At 43.0% G+C, this 16,294-nt stretch overlaps 1 protein-coding gene across 31 annotated transcripts in view; it reads right to left on the bottom strand.

The window, feature by feature from the left end:
* The window catches only part of GFRA2 (GDNF family receptor alpha 2), a 410,970-nt gene that overhangs the window by 392,258 nt on the left and 2,418 nt on the right, over positions 1-16,294 (bottom strand). For 29 of the 31 annotated variants that reach the window (XM_064368853.1, XM_064368852.1, XM_064368847.1 and 26 more), the window contains exons 2-3: positions 9,098-9,262; positions 7,401-7,493 (exon numbers count right to left, since the gene is read on the bottom strand). The exons of 1 other annotated variant lie outside the window; for it this stretch is intronic. The gene's annotated coding sequence lies outside the window, so the exon portion shown is untranslated. Of the gene's footprint in view, positions 1-6,665; positions 6,725-7,400; positions 7,494-9,097; positions 9,263-16,294 lie in introns of all 31 variants that reach the window. One more of the 31 variants, XM_064368864.1, reaches the window with a different exon arrangement.

Below are 16,294 nucleotides of genomic sequence, written 5' to 3'. Positions count from 1 at the left end.
TCATAAGAGAGGGAACAGGCAACAGCCAAGGGGTCCCTGCTTCACAGAGCACTTGGCAGTGATGCTTTTGACCTTCTGAGTAGGCAGAGGAAGACTAGATTTGGTGTAAGCTCTGACTCTAGCCCAGTGTCCTGCAACTTGGACAACTTGGTTTCCCTCATTCGCATGGGCCTGCTCTGCCATGATTCTCCTAGAAATGCTTGACTGGAAGATGGTAAACCAAGAGGTTCCCTAATTTCCCTCTCTCTTCCCACCAGACTTCTCTGCTTTACCTTGAGTAGGCCTTGCTTGTAATGCCCCGACCTTGGGGGAACCCTGACTTTATCACTTATCAAAGTGAGCACATAGCTTGAAAGAGAAGCTGTCAACTCTGAAATGCCATCTTTCTTACAGAAAGAAGATCTGTGAAGTGCCAGGGGCAATGGTGATGAATGGTCTGGACATGGTATGTTATTCCTGCCTTGTTACAGAGTAGACAGGAAAAAGCCACTGTGCATAGCTCCCCAAAAGTGCGCTACTACCCCGAGCCCCAGGTATCCCCAGGAAGACCCATTGCTGCACTGAGGTAAAAAAGGGGCATGTTTTCTCCTCCTTTTTCTTCCTGGAATCTCTAAATTGTTTCTACCCATTATAATTTTTTTCTCCCTTAGAACAGCTCTATGAATAAGCCATGAATCAACAGAACATAATGTTCAAGCCATGTCTGTTATGGGCATGAAGTCCTGCCTTTGAAGAGGACACAGAGTGGGGGAAGAAATTCAAATGTTCTGCCCAGCTGGCTGCTCCCTTGCCTCTCCCACAGCCATGCCCCAGACGTTGTAGCCCAGAAGCCAACACTGAAAGGGAGAGATATAGGTAGCTGGGCTGCCGGTGGCCAAAGGATGGTCCACCTAAGTTTGGAAAGTAGAGGAGAGGATGAGATGTATGGGCATGAAAATGTGGGAGGAACATTTCCATTAAAGCCCACTTTGTGCTACCTTCTTGAAAACATTTCCAGGCTGACCTTCTGTGCCTCTGAAAAGACCTGAGTATTTAGTTATCATGCTTGACTCCACCACACAATAAGGAGTAGCCACTGATGGTGCATGGTGCCATGTTTTTGATGGCATGACGAATCACAAGGAAGAAACAAACATGTCCTGAACAAGTACCGTAGCCCAGGTACCATGCTAAATACTTTCACATATGCTAGTACGTGTCATCCTCCTCCTTGTTTAAAGCAAGATATTACTAATCTCACAGATAAGGAAACCAAAGCTTAGAAATGTTGTATAACTTAGTAAAGGGCTGAGCTTTGGTTGATTTAAGGTTTATGAGTTAAGATTGTTAAATCCTAGATTAAAACATAAAGTGTTTCCCCTACATATGTCAAATTCTGTGATAAATTCTAGCAAAGTATCTTGATTCTTCTCTGGATTTTGACTGTACTTTGCACTGTTGGGAATAAATGGGATAATAGGGATTTGACACCTATATTTTGTTTTAGGAGTTACAGGATGTTTTTCCATGGAGTCAGTGCTGTCTTTTGGAGGGTATGTCATGGAGAACGTGTCAGTAAATGCTAGCCTGGAGTAGAAGTGGACCTAAACTTTGCTTTCATTTCAGCTGAATGGGGATGTATTAGGCACACATTGTGGTCTAGCCATCTATGATGGGAGACCAAAGTACAGACATAATCTCTTTCATTAAGCAATTTACAAATTCCTTGAAAGGACACAGGATTCAGCTGTGCAGATACACAGAGCAATGCAGGTGAGTTATAACGAAGGCTCAAGTGAGTCCTGGAGACAATGAGAGCCACAGGAGGTGAGAGGAGTGAGTGATGAATCTGCTGGAAACATTGGATGCAAGAGGGAAACTTGAGGTGAGTTGAAAAAGCACAAAATTGCTCTTGGGAAGAATGAAGTAGAGAAGTTCTAAATGAGAAGAAGGGGAGCTACTTAAATGTGGAGGTAAGACAGTTGAAGATATGATAGGAAAGGCAATCAGACCTTGAATGCTAACTAGAATGTAAACCTTATTCCAATAGCTATGCAAAGCCACAGCAGGTTCTTGAGCAGAGAAAGTCTATGAGGAAAGGAGTTTTCAGAAACTGAATCTACAAGTGGCAAGCAGAGAAAGCAGTGGAGCAATACTAAGAGAAAGGAGATCATTTAGAAAGGCATTGCCATGATTTAGGAGTGTAGTCACAAGCACTTAACCAGGTGAAGGTGGGGAGAAAAAGGAAGGGCTGAGCAGGGCCCGGTCAGGAGATAATAACAGCAGGCCCAGGGACATTCTATGGAGGGAAAGGAGAGGGAAGATGCAAGGGAAACACCGTGGATTAAGTTTGGATAGAGGCAAAGTTATCATTCTCATTTGTGACCAGGCTCCATGTGAAGGGCCGTCTTGCTTGGGAGGTCTGGAACCTTGGGCTGAAGCCTTATCTCTGCGCTAGCTTTAGCCAAGCCACCTTCCCACCCACAGGCTTCAAGTTCTTTCTATGTAAAGCAAAGACAGTTGGCAAAATGCACTTTGGAAAAGTCTCTTCCAGCATCTTCATACAGAGCTTTATATGACAAAGGCCCAAGAAACACGCATCTCTCTGATCCCACCTTACCCCCATGCCTAGCATAGATTAATCTCCAAAAGGACGGAGGCTCCAGTGACCCTACTTCCATGTGCAAGAGGCACCATACTCCATTCTATGCCACCATGGGCTGACTGAGCATTTATGTGGCAGACGCTGAAGTTAACTGATATTCAGAGGGTAAGACTGAGCTGGGGTGTGCCAAGCCTCATTAGCTGTGTGGTTGGGTCACAGTGCCTGCCCATAAGGATGTTAAATGGCAGCATTGTCAGGATGAGACAATGTAACTGTCTCACTGCATTAACAACCCATCAATCCCTACAGCCACACTACACAGCCCCTTTCCCCCAGCTGCGACCTCCTTGGTGAGATAGTGTATGAAGGCTGCAGCTGGCTGTGCAGGAGGGATGCTCATACGTCTTGTCTCCAGCTTCTGCTGATCACAGGGATGGTGCAGAAGACTCAGGGCTTCACCCCATGACAGGATAGCGCAGTGCCCATGTCATAAACATAAACAAGCATACAATGAAAGTGACCTGAGGCAGAACCTAATTTCTACAGCCCTAAGAAGCTTCTTTTGTCATCTTGAGTGATACAGTGACTGCAGGGAAGCAAAGAGCAGAGCAGGTCTCAAATGCAGATGGAGATGCTAACATTTCAAGGCAACAATAGATGGCTGATATGCTCAAACATAAATCCTCTCTGTTTTTAATTGGACCTGAAATTCCCAGTAGCACATATCCATTGCTCTGAGAAATTGAATTTCTGGTCACTAGGTGACGAGTGACCTCTTTTCAAGTTTCTCCAGGTGGGATAACACATTAAGTCTTTTAAAGTATGCCATATATATATTCTTTTCTGGTCTGCTATTAATCATGTCACTTAACATCCACATTATCCTTTGCATAAACATGATAAGTTTTAATATTAAAGCAGTCAAAGAAATATCAATATTAGTCTCAAATTTTAAAAAAGAACAGATCAGATTTACTAAATACCTTATTTCCTACAACAAAATACTCTTTGTTCATAAATTACATGCCTTATAATTATTATATATATTACATACATAATATGGTTTCTCTCCCATTTACAAAAAGCAGCTATTAAATAGATAGCCACACGAAATTGCGGAAATCCAGTGTTGGCCGGCTAGTCCACTGGCAATGCCCTGAGATATGGACTTTGACTAGTTCGGTGTCGATGGGATGGATCAAAAGAAAGACTCAAAGTGTGGAGTGCTATGAAAAGGTGGCGTCGGCCGGGCGCGGTGCCTCACGCCTATAATCCCAGCACTTTGGGAGGCCGAGGCGGGTGGATCATGAGGTCAAGAGATCAAGACCATCCTGGTCAACATGGTGAAACCCCATCTCTACTAAAAATACAAAAATTAGCTTGGCATGGTGGCATGCGCTTGTAGTCCCAGCTACTCGGGAGGCTGAGGCAGGAGAATTGCTTGAATCCAGGAGGTGGAGGATGCGGTGAGCCGAGATCGTGCCATTGCACTCCAGCCTGGGTAACAAGAGCAAAACTCCGTCTCAAAAAAAAAAAAAAAAGATGGCGTCACTGTACTGGGGACCAGAGTAGGTGACCCTGGGCAAGCAGTCTGAAGGCTCTTGGCTGCTTGAGAGTGGGGATAGAGAATGGAAAAGGAGGTCTGAGGTTGCTGACAGTGAAGCCATGCATGCATTTGAGGTTGAGGGCTTGAAATGTACAATTATTTTGTGTAGTATTTGATCTGTCCTCTCTATGATGCCAAGCCCCTACCATCTATGCAGTTGTGTCTTTTACTGAATCCATGGCACAACAGCTTGTATCAACATGTCTCAAATGTATTTGACCACCATGCACTTATAAAAGTGGACTTAACTGATGAGCATCAACAAGAGCTGAATATAATGTGTACATTTTGTTGATATTTCCCTTCTGTGACACACTTATTGGGATGCACTCTAGCATGGAGTTTTAGAATATGAGCTCTGGAGGCAGACAGATGCTCTGAAATTGAATCCTGATTCTATCACAGTCTGTATGATTCTGCACAAGTAATTGAACATTTATGTTTCAGTTCTTCCCATCCCTGTTCCAGCCAAACTTTGGATTTATGAAATCTAGATCTGTATTCTTATAACCTTTGTATCTCAGAATTGGGAGGTATGAAATGTATTCTCTTTGCCACCAATTGCCCCTTCTCCCTTCCTTTTGCAAAAGCCTATAGTCTTTAAGGCTCAGACCAAATCAGCCTACCCCTTTCTCCCCGTTCTTATAATAATCATTTGAGGAGCATCTTGCCATGTGTCTCTATGCATTAAGACTATCTGATCTTTGACAAACTGGACAAAAACAAGCAATGGGGAAAGGATTCCCTGTTTAATAAATGGTGTTGGGAAAACTTGCTAGTCATATGCAGAAAGCTGAAACTGGACCCCTTCCTTACACCTTATACAAAAATTAACTCCAGATGGGTTAAAGATTTAAACATAAGACCTAATACCATAAAAATCCTAGAAGAAAACCTACGCAATACCATTCAGGACACAGGCATGGGCAAGGACTTCATGACTAAAACACCAAAAGCAATGGCAACAAAAGCCAAAATAGACAAATGAGATCTAATTAAACTTTAGAGTTTCTGCACAGCAAAAGAAACAATCATTAGAGTAAACCGGCGACTAACAGAATGGGAAAAAAATTTTTGCAATCTACCCATCTGACAAAGGGCTAATATCCAGAATCTACATAGAATTAAAACAAACATACAAGAAAAAAACAAACAACCACATCAAAAAGTGGGCAAAAGATATGAATAGACATGTTTCAAAAGAAGACATATATGCGCGGCCAACAAACATGAAAAAATGCTCATCACTGGTGGTTAGAGAAATGCAAATTAAAACCACATTGAGATACCATCTCATTCCACTTAGAATGCTGATCATTAAAAAATCTGGAGACAACAGATGCTGGAGAGGATGTGGAGGAATAGGAATGCTTTTACACTGTTGGTGGGAGTGTAAATTAGTTCAACCATTGTGGAAGACAGTGTGGGGATTCCTCAAGGATCTAGAAATAGAAATAGCATTTGACCCAGCAATCCCATTACTGAGTATATACCCAAAGAATTATAAATTGATCTATTATAAAGACACATGCACAGGTATGTTCATTGTGGCACTGTTTACAATAGCAAAGACCTGGAACCAACCCAAAAGCCCATCAATGGTAGACTGGATAAACAAAATGTGGCACATATACACCATGGAATACTATGCAGCCATAAAAAAGGATGAGTTCATGTCCTTTGCAGGGACATGAATGAATCTGGAAACCATCATTCTCACCAAACTGACACAGGAACAGAAAACCAAACACTGCATGTTCTCACTCATAAGTGGGTGTTGAACAATGAGAACATATGGACACAGGGAAGGGAGCATCACACACTGGGGTCTGTTTAGGGGTGGGAGTAGGGGAGGGATAGAAGTGGGTGGGGAGATTGGGGAGGGATGTCATTAGGAGAAATACCTAACGTAGGTGACGGGGATGGAGGCAGCAAACCACCATGGCATGTGTATTTCTATGTAACATTCATGCAAGATCTGCACATGTATCCCAGAACTTAAAGTAAAATAAAATTAAAAAAAATACTCAGTACTGATTCACTGTCTTCTACTTTTTAACTCCTGCCCTCATTCAAGGCAAAGTCAACATCCTTATGGACCCCACATTAGAGTCCTGGCCTCTTGGTTCCTTGAATTTCTCACATTCAATGACCTTTATTTCATCTGAGACATTCACTCTGTGATGAGATGCTGTACCACATCATCCACAGAAACATCTCCACCTCCAAAATCATGAACTTCCAAATTTGTACTAAAAGCTTCTATTCTTCTACCTCAATTGTCCAAATACGTCCACTGCATGAGTATGCTGACCTCAAAACTTTCAGCCCATTCAACTCCATTTCCATCCATCACCCCCTGTCTTCACTTCCCACTTTATCCATCTTTGCTTTCTTATTACATAACTTTAGTCAATCTATTTTCAAATAACTCCAAATCAGTTGTTTGTTGCTTACTTTTTTCATTTCACTTACCTTGAAAAATCTTAATTCTGACAGAAACAACCCACTTTCTTTTGTCCACACCTGAGCAGCTGAGCATAGAAGGAAAAAAATCAGAAAAGTAGGAAGATAGATATAGCTATAAAATAAGGAACACTGTCTTAGGTCAAGTTTCCTGGAAACTAATTCTGATATGGAGATTTGTGTATAGAAGGATTATTGCAGAACGGTCTCTGGAATATCTCAAAGGGAGAGAGAAAGGCAGGAGTGGGCAGAGGGAGAATTTGACCCGTGACACAGTTGCAACAAAGGCCTTGGCCAACCTCACTAGAAGCTCTGGAACCAAGATGGCTCTTCAGAGTTGTCCCAGATTGAAACAACAGGGCTGGGCCTTTGCACCTCCAAGAGGGCTGGGCCTTTGAGTATATGGGATGCCTCTGGGAAGGGAAAGTAGTTAACGTAAACCCTTGGCAGAGAGTAATTCCTGGGAAGTGACTCATCTTGAAGCCATCAGCAGCCAACATTCCCATGGCTAGGGGTTCTTGAGGCAGAGCCTTAGTGGAGCACCATAGAACCCACTTCATCATACCCATTATAGTTACTGGCTCTGCATTCTTCCTGCAGTGCCCTTATCTGTAAACAGCTTCTCCAAGATTCTGGCTGTTCTCATTTCCTGAAAAAGCTTATATCTTCCTACCTTCCTATTTTATATCTATTTCAGATTTCTCTTTCCCTGAGCTAGCACCTCTGCTAGGCTCTGTGACTTACCTTGTGATGTGACTCATATGCTTGTCGTCGAGGGGTGTGAGCCGCTGGTCACCAAACTCCTCTTGGGCTGTAGCTGCTGCACATATCTAGTTACTGTCAAAATTGGGTAGAAAAGTACCAGTAAACACTCCAGCGGATCACTGGAGAAACAAATGTATTTTTCTCTGTCAACATTGTGTAAAGCGTAGCCCTACCTCCTTCTGCTTGTTAAGGGAAATTAACCCGCCTGGAGGGTGAGTGCTTTCAGTGCCTGCTGCTCTCATGATACGACTAGCCCAAAGTGGCCATAAGGAAGCAATAACATAATTTTGTTTTTTTGAGGCAGAGTCTCGCTCTGTCACCTAGGCTGGAGTGTAGTGGCTCAATCTTGGCTCTCTGCAACCTCCGCCTCCTGGGTTAGAACAATTCTCCTGCCTGAGCCTCCTGAGTAGCTGGGACTACAGGTGTGTGCCACCATGCCCAGCTAACTTTTTTGGATTATTATTAGTAGAGATGGGGTTTCCCCATGTTGGCCAGGCTGGTCTTGAACTCCTGACCTCAGATGATCCACCTGCCTTGGCCTCCAAAAGGGCTGGGATAACAGGCATGAGCCACCATGCCCAGCTAGCAATAGCATAAGTTTTAATGACATTCTTGGTCTGTCCCCAGTGAAAAACTTACATCTGGAAACATAAAGGGTCACTGGGAGTGATGGTAAAGAGGGGCACCCCAACTGCCATTCTTCGGTGTCTGAATTTATTTCTATATAAATACATGTAGTATATGTGCAATGGTCATGAACTTAGGAAGCATGGCAGTGTACTGCATGTTAGAAGAGAGGTTCTCCATTCTTTCAGAGAATCATATAAAAACTGGCACCTCACCTGTATCCTCAAAAGACCATTCCATTGCTCTATCGGGTTGTCGATTTCTTAGGTGTCATTGTATGTAGTAAGATGAGTGAATTTCATGGTCATGTGCCCTATCTTCCCTCCCTTGCTGTAAAGTGGGTCTCCTGGCCTAATGTGATGTTGTGCAGGATCTTATGCTGCTGGGTTAAATACTGACAAAGACTTTAGATAGTGTGCTGGCTGAGGCCTGTGGGCAGGGAAGGTAAGCCCAGACCTGGAATATGTGTTTATACTATCAAAATGAACCTCTGCTGATTCTAGGATGGAAGAAGTTCCATGTAACCCATTTGCCATCAAATGTCAGATTGGTGTCCTCTAGGGATGCTGCCATATGGGAGACATAGCATTTGTCTCTGCTGGCAGGTTGGAAATTTGGCAGGGTTAAGAGCTAGAGCAGCTGTGATAAGCAGGGGCTTATGCCCCTGAGTCTGTGCCTTGCATCCATTCCTGCCACCATGGCCACTCCATTTCATAAACCCACTGTGTGAGACAAGACTCTGTTATTAGAACCTGGCTGGTGTCAGCTGGCTTAGTTATTCCCTTTAAATGCTTATTTAATTCTCTTATGGGACAGATGCTCTCTGGAGGGTATTAACATATGACGGAAAGATCTTCACACTTTGGGCCAGTCCCATAGGTCAGTCTGTTAGCCTCCTTGCCATTCTTTCTTGGCTCAGTCTTCTAATCTGTTTTCTTACAGGCCCCTGATCGACTTCCTGAGACAATTATCATTTTCCATGAGGCCATAGAGAGTCCTACTGCAGGCCACTTTTATTTCCACTCAATGTGAACAACTAAATGTCTCACCTGCTGGTAGCGTTTCTCTTCAATACTCTTCAAGGATCACCCCCGAGTGGGGATAGAGGGCAGCAAAAGTTCACTTTCGGTTTCTGCTCACATGTCAAACTAACCCATCCACGCCAATGTTCAATCTCTTTCTCCTGTATCAGGTAGTTACTGTCCAGAGGTGAGCTGAAAGACAGACGCCAGTGTAACTACTGCAAACAGAAGGGTCTGGGCCACCTGCTGATGTGGCTTATTTAAGTCCTTGGGGTCTACTTGTGCCTGGCCCTGGGGTTAGTTTCTTTGAACTGTGGGTCATTGCTGAGCCTGCCTGAATGTATTACTTGGTGGATCTGGTAGAACTCAGCTTACGAAGGGCAGTTCTGGATGCATAGCCACTTGACATCTTCTGGTCAGATGTTCAGTTCCTATCGTGACCTTTAGCTGCTAGTAGTCATTTTTTGAATGGTTTATTAGTCTCTGCTGTACACAGCATGGCCCTGCCACAGAATCCTAGTGGTCTACATTTTGACTCTCCTGTTAGGATTTGCTATGACCTCCACATGGTATATTTTCCCTCCACAGATAACTCTAGTACCCACCACAGGGCCTCCAGGTCTATGGCACAAGCATTAAGGCTGCTTGCACACCTGACTGATCTGGTGCAGTACCCTTCCCTGCTTCAGGCCCCATTTAAACATGGTGCCTTCCATTTCAGCCATGCAATGGGTTGGCACAGTATTCTCAAGTTTGACATATGTTTCCTTTAGCATCGGAAGAGGTATATTAAGCACTGTGCTTCCTTTTTATTGCTGGGATATGGGAGAAACCATCATTTGCCCTTTACTTTGGAGGAAATGTCCTAGCATGCCCCGGACACTTGGACCCCTAATGTTTTCACTAATGTTACAAGTCTCTTAATCTGCCTAGCTCTCTGCAGGCCAGGCTCCTTCTACCCAGCTGCCACATTGACTTTGTCAATCATTATGACATTGCATATACCTTGCTTTGGATGGTTAAATGCCACCACCTGGCTTCTGTTATTTCATGACTCTCATCTCTGTTATTACTAGGGAATTTAGTACTATAACAGCCTCTCCTCTTATAAACTCTAGCCTGCAGAGGACAGCCACCACTGAATTTTTCAAGAATTTTGGTAATCCTATGTATCAGTCAGCTCCAGACTGTCATAACAAAATATCACAGAGTGGGTGGCTTAAACAACAGACATTTACTCTCATGGTTTTGGAGGCTGAAAGTCCAAGACCAAGACTTTTGTCAATTTGGTTTCTGGTGAGGGCTCTCTTCCTGGGTTATAGATAGCTGCCTTCTCACTGTGTGTTCACATGGGAGGAAGGGAGAGAGAGAGAAGACAGACAGAGAGACAGAGACAGTGACAGAGACAGAGAGACAGAAAGACAGAGAGAGAGAAAGAAAGAATCAGCTTACTTGCATTTTTTTAAGGATAATAATCCTATGGGATTAAGGTTCCCTTCATATGACCTCACTTAACCTCAGTTACCTACTAAAGACCCTGGTTCTGAAATACAGTTACACTGTGGGTTATGGCTTCAACATATGAACTTGGAGGCTTACAGTTTAGTCTATAGTATCCACTCACCTATGCATTCCTTATTGCTTTGATAACCTGAAGTGTCCTTCAGGTTCTCCCATGGAACATGGTCAGTGGATCAGTTTTTCTGGCCTTGTGCAGTATATCCATTCTAGCATGGACCTTTGACCATCTGACCTTTGATATCTGTTCTTTCATTGTCTGCCACTACAGTTTTGGCATTTCTGCTTCATTTAGTGGAGCCATCCCTTTTCCCAAGCTTCCAAGAGATATCCTTTTCACATATCAGCACGCTTTCTCACAATACTTGCCAGGGTGTTAATTCTATGTCCTGGAAGGGTGTTTCCATACCAATAAGCTCTCATTTACCCAGCCTTGCACCCTGCCACTCTTGACTCAACACCCTCAGGGCTGATCTAGTGCTTACTTTCCCATCTCCTGCTGCTGCACAGGGGCTACATTCTGCAGCCCCTGGCATATGGCCTTGTCTCCCTTGGTAGACCCAGCACTTCTCCAGTTGACGTTATGCTAACTATGAATCTTGTGTTAAACAGGATACAAGTTAGGGTAACATTTCATACAGAGGGTAGTGGGCATGTTTTTCAAATAAGAGGCCTTTGAAATACTTTTAAGCAAGAAGAGAGGGAGCATCAGCATCTAAGAAGGAGGATGGGGCATCTCCACAGAGAGTTCATGGGCATCTGGGGTTCCAAGGTCCTTGAGTTTATCAACATAGATGTCCCCATCCCAATAGCCATGCTCCCTCCTTCTCAGTCACAGCCCTGACCTTGGTGGAGCAGACTTGCTGAAGTTGAGAATTAAATCTCCTCTAAGGCTTTGCTCCCCTTGTAACTCAGCTTTCGGCCTGATCCTCAGTCTTTCTTGACTCCTGCTGCAAGAGAAGGGGTTTTGCTCTATGCTTCTCAGGAGGCCCTCTGACTTTTACACTTAGCTTAAACTTCATAAATAAACCCCCTCAGCCTTTAATGTCTTTCTCTAATGCATCCATAGCACTCAGCAACAGCATTCCATTCCCTAAATTTGAAACTTACTAGTTACTGATACTTCTCAAATGCTTGAGATATCTCACCTGCCCATACTTGCCCTTCCACTGGTATCTCATCCCAGTTCAACACCAATAAACATTCTAATAACTGTGCCAATACAGCATAACAGGGACTAACAGGACTCCAGCAGTCTCCAGTGATGAAGCCCTCACTCACAGCTGACTCTACAGAGAGAGTGACACTGCTCCGAAATCCCATTTAAAAATCTGCTTCTTTATACCAACTGTCTTAGGTCAAGTTCTCTGAAAACACTTTGGAGATTTGCGTGGAGGTTTATTAGATATGCCATCAAGAGCTACACATGTGAGGAATTGAGGGACGTGGGGCTGGGCTGAAAGAAGGAGTGGAACTGCAGTGCATTTGCAGCAAAAGCCTCAGCCAACCCCACAGGGAGCGCGGAGATGAGATGGCCCTGCGGAGTTGTCCCAAATTAATTTTAATGTAGTAATTATCCATCAGCCTCTCACTTTCTGGTTTTTGTGGCTTTAGAATTACAGTGAAGAAATTATTCCAAACCCAAGGTAACAGATTTAGTTTCTAATACTGTCTTTTATTTGCTTATATATTTACTTCTTTCAGGCCCTGATGGGCAAAATCAATTCATTATCAGTCAGTCGACCAATAAATACAAGATGCCTAACCAATCTAAACATTTAAGTTTTTGGACTTAGTACCTTACACTTCACGGTTATTCCTCTTGAACTCTCCAGGTTGCTGTCGTGATCTATGGGGAATCCTGTATTGTCAATAATTGTCAGGGGACCAGAAGGCCAGTGTCAGGCCCATTTTTGACAAGGGAATAAGAAATAAAATAAAATTCCAAAATGAACGGTAAAAAGAGATAGTTTGAGAATATCCAGAAAAAGAAGCAGAGAATCCTAAGACCTAGAATTCTCTAAGAGCATGCCATGCCAGACTTGTCTATTTATTTTTCTTAGGTAAAGGTATTAGACTGGTAGATAAGGAAAGTGTGTTTCTGGTTTTCATCAATGTATCCTGAAAAAAAAATCATATCATATTATACCGTATCTTAAGATGTATTCAGAAAGGATCAAAGGATTCTTAGGCAGATAACTCAGTGAAGGATCTAAAGATCTGAACTAATGATGAACTGGAGAGAAGTTTCTAGTGAACTTCTCCAGGGTTTGACTTCAGGTGAATGCTAGTAAAAGTTTTAATGAATGACTTTTATAAAGACAGAAGCCAGAGTCATCAAATTTGTGGATGACATGAATTTGGGACTGTTAGCAAATATTCTAGATGACAGAATCAGGTCCCCCCAAGTTCTTGACAAGCTGAAAGAATGAAATGAATCCAAAATGATGAAATTTAACCAAGAATAATGTAACAGTCTATTTTAAAATCTCACAATTACAGAATAAGATCACTAGAAAGGAGGAGCCGTACTTGTGAAGGAATATATACCTTCCTTCCTGGGATTTAGTTGAGAGTAAATTGGTGGTGGCCACCCAAAGCAAAGACTCTTGGCAACATGAATAAAACTGCAATGTCTAAAGTGGTAGAGGTGGTCATTTTGCCATATCTTAAGTGAAATCCCATAAGAAGAAATGTGTTCTAGACTATCAGACCAAGTTTAGAGGAGACGAACTAGAACAATGAAGGGCCATAAAACTTTGCATGTTGGTAATTTTTGGAATTTGATAGTATCTAGCTAGGAGAAGACAAAGTTGAGAGGAATACATAGTCCCTGGCTGCAAATATTTGAAAGAATGCCATCAGAAGAAAGGGCTTGCTTGTTCTTTCTTTGCAAGCATTAGAAATGGGACCATAAATGGAGACCTACAGAGAGACCGATTTAGGTTCAACAAAATGAAAAACCTCTATTCTGATTCAGCTTTTTGAGTGCTCTGCCATGGCATGAGCTGTCTGAAGAGGTACGAGTTCCTGGTAACTTGAGACGACAGAGCATAGACCAGATGATGACATTGTGTGTATGTTTAGGGAGAGATTCAAAATCTACCATTTGGACATTGGACTGGATGAGGATTGAGGTTACTTTCAGTCCTCAGATTCTGTTTTACTGAACGGAAAGCTAGTATTTCTGTTGATTTTAAGCAGGTCATTATTAAAATATAGTCTTGTGCCCAGGGCACAGCACAGCTAGAATGAAGGATGACCTTTAACAGAAGAGCCCTTTTGAAAGATTGTGACCTGTTCATATGCTGTGCCCATGTCTGTAAATGTTTTTGAAATGGAAGCAACAGAACAGAATACTTCACCTCAACTCATCCCCCCTTTGTCTTCTCTAAGGTCCTAAAACCTGCTCTTCTGTCCTTAATTTAAAGCCAAGTATACAAGACTAAAAATACAAGACTCACAATGTTATTTCCTCCAAGAAATAGGATTGTCCAAGGTTAATAACAACTCCTATTTGTTAAATACTATATGTCAAGTACTGTGCTAAGTACTTGATTATTTTTAGTCATTTAGTCTTCAAAATAATCCTATTAATGGATATTGTCATTATGCTTGTCAATATCCATTGATATTGATGGGGAATATCAAGGCTTGGATAGTCAGTAGTCATAGTAAGTGGCAGAGATGAAACTCAAAACCAAGTTGTCAATCTTGTAATAAAATAATGCACATTGTTAACCACTATATGATGCTGCCTCTCCATGGCAAAGAGAAGATTCTAGTTCCATGTAAGAATTCTGATGGTAACGGCATCCATCATGTTTTCAGGAACAGCTGGGCTGACCTAAGTGTGGAGCAGGGCACACTGGAGAAGATGGTACATTCCAGACAAGTAAAGGAGCAATTGCTTAGTGCTGACAACATTTTTGGACTACCAACAGCCACAGTCTGCTTGCATAAATGGAGTCTTATTTCAATTGGCTCATTTGCTCAGAATAACAAGTACATATGCCAATGTGGATAAAAACAGAAAGGCCAGAGAGAGAGAGAGGATAGAAAGGGCATTTTACTGGTATTTCAAGGAAACGCACACACGCGCGCGCGCACACACACACACACACACACACACACACACACACAATATTCTTTTCTCATCTCAAAGGTAATATTTCCTCATTGTAAAACAAATTAGAAAATATAGAAAGCACAAGGAAGAAGATATCATTTGCAATCATCACACTGCCCAGATGCCCAGATGACCACTGAGAACATTTAGGCTCATATACTCTCAGTCATGTAGGAATAGATTCACACATACTTTTTAATAAAAATGTGAATGTTCTCTGCACACTGTTTTGCAGCCTCTTTTTCTCTCTGAATATATTGTTGTGACCATTTTTCCACCTCATTAAATTTTCTTCTACCCAATCATTTTAAATGGCTACATAGCATTCCACTCTATGGATATGCCATAATTGGAACCTCATTTTTCACAAATAAATAAATAAATCATGAGGAAGCTCTCCTGCAGGTCAGGCACAAATGCTGCAAGAGGTGGTGGAGCAATGCTGAGGCCAGGAGGGGAGGGAAGGAGGAGCGCAGGGAGTGAGAATGTTGGTTGGAGTTTTGATTTGAGGATCTGCTGGGGGCTTTAAAAAATGGGAGCTGGTAAGGGACATCTGAAAGAGAGAAATTGCCCGAGAGAGGGAGGGAGGGGAGGTGATAGAATGCATTAGGTTGCTGAGATGGATGATGTGGTTTGGCTGTGTCCCTGCCCAAATCTCATCTTGAATTATAGCTCCCATAATTCCTACTGTTGTGGGAGGGACCCAGAGGGAGACAACTGAATCACAGGGGTGGTTTTCCCCCATACTGTTCTCCTGGTATTGAATAAGTCTCACAAGATCTGATGGTTTAATAAGGGGAAGCCTCTTTCACTTGGTTCTCATTCTCTATTCCAGCCGTCAAGTAAGAAGTACTTCACCTTCCGCCATGATTGTGAGGCCTCCCCAGCCACGTGGAGCTGTGAGTCCATTAAACATCTTTTTCTTTATAAGTTACCCAATCTTGTGTATGTCTTTGTCAGCAGTATGAAAATGGTCTAATACAATGAGAGGAGATACAGGCTGCAGAGACTCTTCTGGGGAGAGAAAGGCTGTTGGGGAGGGGAACAAGAATCCTTGTCTGAATAAAGAACAGAATAGGATCTGGAGAGGACCATGACCAAGAGGGAGAAGCTGGAAGGTACAACTCTGTGTCTAGTCTGCTGTGTAAAATCCTATGCCCACATTGCCCCCACAGGCACTGTGATGGAGTCCTTTGGCCCTCAAAAAGCCTGGACTGTGGCTACCATCCTCATGGAATAATTATTCAAGAGAAGAGCTACAGGGAATGGGGAAGGGTATGACTCTGTGGTTGTATCTCCCTCGGAGATTCCTCAGTGGTGCCTCTCAGCCAGTGGCAAGGACAAGGAGAAGGGCCCATTTGCTTCTCAGATCACGGAGTGCCTGGGAGCCACTGGATGTACTTCCTCCTCCCTGCCCATCCTCCACTATAGCCTAGGGACCACACCATTGTACTGTTCTCTACACCCAGGGCTCATGGTCTGTAGATGAAAGTGAATGTTTACAGGAGTCTCCCAGGTAGCGCAGACTCATTTCTCTTGTGGCCATGCCTCTCAGTCCTCAGCAGAGGAACCTAATG

The sequence above is a fragment of the Aotus nancymaae genome, unplaced genomic scaffold (genome assembly GCF_030222135.1).
Source record: "Aotus nancymaae isolate 86718 unplaced genomic scaffold, 86718_ANA_hifiasm-v0.15.2.pri h1tg000079l, whole genome shotgun sequence".
In the NCBI taxonomy this organism is placed as follows: Eukaryota; Metazoa; Chordata; class Mammalia; order Primates; family Aotidae; genus Aotus; species Aotus nancymaae.
This window is presented reverse-complemented; position numbering and strand designations above follow the sequence as displayed.